This window comes from Gossypium hirsutum, chromosome A08 (genome assembly GCF_007990345.1).
Source record: "Gossypium hirsutum isolate 1008001.06 chromosome A08, Gossypium_hirsutum_v2.1, whole genome shotgun sequence".
Classification (NCBI taxonomy): Eukaryota; Viridiplantae; Streptophyta; class Magnoliopsida; order Malvales; family Malvaceae; genus Gossypium; species Gossypium hirsutum.
The window spans coordinates 80,628,976-80,632,522 of record NC_053431.1 but is presented as its reverse complement, the minus strand read 5'-3'; the positions used below and the strand labels follow the sequence as shown (position 1 = coordinate 80,632,522).

General features: G+C 37.0%; 1 non-coding gene across 1 annotated transcript; it reads left to right on the top strand.

The window, feature by feature from the left end:
- Positions 1 to 2,494: 2,494 nt before the first annotated feature.
- On the top strand, positions 2,495 to 2,600 carry LOC121205622 (small nucleolar RNA R71). Its single transcript, XR_005900698.1, has one exon. It is a non-coding gene; the product is annotated as a small nucleolar RNA R71 (small nucleolar RNA).
- Positions 2,601 to 3,547: the final 947 nt, after the last annotated feature.

Sequence of the window (3,547 nt, the reverse complement as noted above, 5' to 3'; positions counted from 1 at the left end):
GGCCGAATATGCATGTCTATTTTTGGGGTCGATTTCAACACTTAATACACACATATACACACTAGTAAAGCATCCTCCCCCTTTTCATCAATTTAACACATGCATTGCTCATTAACATGCAAAGTTACATTCGGCCTTAGCACACATCTTGCTAGCCGATTCTTCTCCATTTAGCAACCAATGCACATATGTGCTCTCACAAAAATGCTAAAAAGGAGGTTCAAGAATCATCAAGCCATCATCACATGCATCATTAACAAGCTTCATATTTTGCATGCAATGGCATTAACACAACCTCCACCTAGGCCGAATCTTAACTCATCCTCATGCCTCATCACCACAACATCAAACATCAACCAAGAATGATGCATCCATGGTCAAGTGCCATTTCCATCACATAGCAAGATTTAGACCATGGGCTAGGTAGAACTCAAGCTAACAACTAAAACATGCATGCATCTCATGGAACATCATCAAACATACCTTAGCCTAGCTACATGCATGGCCGAATCTCTTCACCTTTCTTCTTCTTTCCTCCTTAAAATTTTTGGCCAAGGATGAACCAAAGGATGAGAAATTTTTTTCTTTGTTTTTCTTTCTAATTTAGGCTAAAATGAAGGTGAGAAAGGATGAACACAAATTTTTCTCCTTTCTTCTCTTTAGCTCACGGCAATGGGGGGGGGCAACCACACATTTTTTTTCTTTTGTTTCCATTTCTTTATTACCCATACTCCTTATTTTATTCTTCCATTAACAAAACATGTTTCATGACATGTTTTGCCCATCATTCCTTGTCATGGCCGGCCACTACTCATTAGGGGGGGAAATTTGACATGCAAGTCCCCCCTTTGTCCACATGCACTAATAGGTCCTCACACATTGACCTATCACATTTTAGAATTTTCTCACATAAGTCCTATTAACTAAATTCACATGAAATCAACCAAATTGAAGCTTGAAATTTTCACACATTCATAATTACATATTCTAGACAATAAGTATCACATTCAAACATTTTGGTGACTCGGTTTAGCGGTCCCGAAACCACTTCCCGACTAGGGTCAACTTTGGGCTGTCACACTAGTAGTTGCTAAAAAGGGTCGTCCTAAAATTAAAGGTATGTTACTATCCTCTTCCATATCTAGAACAACAAAGTTTATTAGGTATATAAATTTATCGATTTTAACAAGAACATATTCAAAGATACCCCTAGGAAATCTAATGGTTTTATCAGCCAATTGAATGCTCATCCTAGTTTGTTTGGGTTTCCCAAGACCTAGCTGTTTAAACATTTTATAAGGCATAACACTAATGCTTGCCCCTAAATCAGCCAATGCATTATTAACATCTAAACTACCAATTAAACAAGGAATCGTAAAGCTCCTTGGATCTTTCAATTTGTTGGTAGCTTATTCTGTAGAATGGCTGAGTAAACTATGCTTAACTCCACATGTGACGCCTCATCCAACTTCCATTTATTTGCTAAAAGCTCCTTTAAAAATTTAACTGCATTTGGCATCTGCGAAAGAGCTTCAATAAATGGTATGTTAATATGTAATTTCTTTAATAATTTAAGAAATTGACCAAATTGTTCATCCGTGTGGTCTTTCCTTGTCGTCCTGGGGTATGGCACAAGAGGTTTGTACTCTTTACTTACTGGTTTTCGCTCACTATGGTCTACCTCATCCTTACCTTTATTTACCACAAGTCCTTGCCTCGGTTCTGCTTCAAGTTCAACTAACCTTTCTTTATTTTGAATGGTAATCATATTAAGCTGTTCACTTGGGTTAGATTCAATGTTATTTGGCAAGCTGCCTTGTGGTCGTTCAGAAATAAATTTAGCAAGCTGGCCTATCTGAGTTTCGATCCCTTGGATCAACGCTTGTTGATTCTTAAGTGCAATTTTAGTATTCTGAAAATGAGTTTTTAACACCGAGATGAATTTTGCTAACATCTCCTCAAGTTTCGGCTTCTTTTCTTGCTGGTAAGGTGGTTGTTGAAAACCTGGAGGATGTTGTGGCCTTTGATTTCCCTGGCCACCTCATGAGGATGGTTCCTCCAACCTGCATTATAAGTGTTACTGTATGGGTTATTTTGAGATCAAGAATTATTATTACCCATATATTGAACTTGTTCCTCCTCGGTGCTAGGGTTGAAGGATTGATATTCTATGTGTACTCCCCTTCCATTTGAATCACACCTCATCACTAGATGTAACTGAGTAGAACCATACAAACCATCAATCTTTTTATTTAATAGTTCTACCTGGTTAGATAGCATAGTAACCACATCGAGGTTGAAAACATCAGCTGCTTTTGTTGGCTTTGTTCTCGTGACTTGCCACTGATAGTTATTCAGTGACATCTCTTCAATAAATTCATAAGCCTCTTCAGGTGTTTTATTGTTTAAAGTTCCACCGGTGGCTGCGTCGATGAGTTGTCTTGTTGAGGGGTTCACACCATTGTAAAAAGTCTGAACCTGCAGCCATAGAGGTAACCCATGGTGAGGGAATTTTTTAACAGGTTCTTGTATCTCTCCCATGCATTATTCAGGGTTTCTAGATCTATCTGCACAAAAGAAGAGATATCATTCCTTAGTTTAGCCGTTTTAGTCGGCGGAAAATATTTTAGTAAAAATTTTTCGGTCATTTGTTCCCAAGTTGTGATTGACCCTTGTGGTAACAAGTTCAACCATTGGTTAACTTCGTTCCTTAATGAAAATGGAAACAACCGAAGGCGTATGTCATTGTTAGAAATGCTATTGATCTTAGAAGTGTCGTAGAACTCTAGAAAATTTGCCAAATGAGTGTTTGGATCCTCGTCCTGCAAACCATCAAATTGAACAAGCTGTTGTATCATTTGATTCGTGTTAAGTTTCAGTTCAAAATTATTTGCAGCAATAGCAGGTCCAACTATACTTGATTCAGCTCATGTTAAAGTAGGTTTAGCATAATCATACATAGTACGAGCAGGATTCTAATTTATTGGATTTGCGGCAACCACAGGAGGTAGCTGATTATTCTGATTTTCAGCCATCCCCTCAGTTGTAGTTTGACTATCGTCCTCTTGCCCTTCTTCTATGTATCGTAGGCTTTGCCTTATTTCTCTTCGGTTTTTATGAGCCGTGCTTTCAATCTCACTATAAAAAAGTAGAGGTCCTGAGGGTTTCTTCTAGACATAAACTATAAAAACCTGCTAGAAGCAAATAAAAGAAAAAGTTAATAATTTAAGCAAAAATAAATTTAAATTGCAATAAAAATTAATGGCTAAAGTGATAAAAATTAAGTGTTCCTAATATCTTAGTTGCTCGACAACGGCGCCAAAAACTTGATGTGCGTGATAAGTTTTATATTTATGATTGATCGTACTTGAAAACTAACTATTATCATGGTAAAGGCAAGTGCACCTATCGAACAGTAGTATAGCTTATAGCAAGACCGAAATGTCGAACCCACAGGAACTAAAAGTACTAGTATTAACCTTATTTTTATCATCTAGCCTAAAAATAAGAGGATTTGTTTTATTTAAATAATTAACTAAACTAAGAA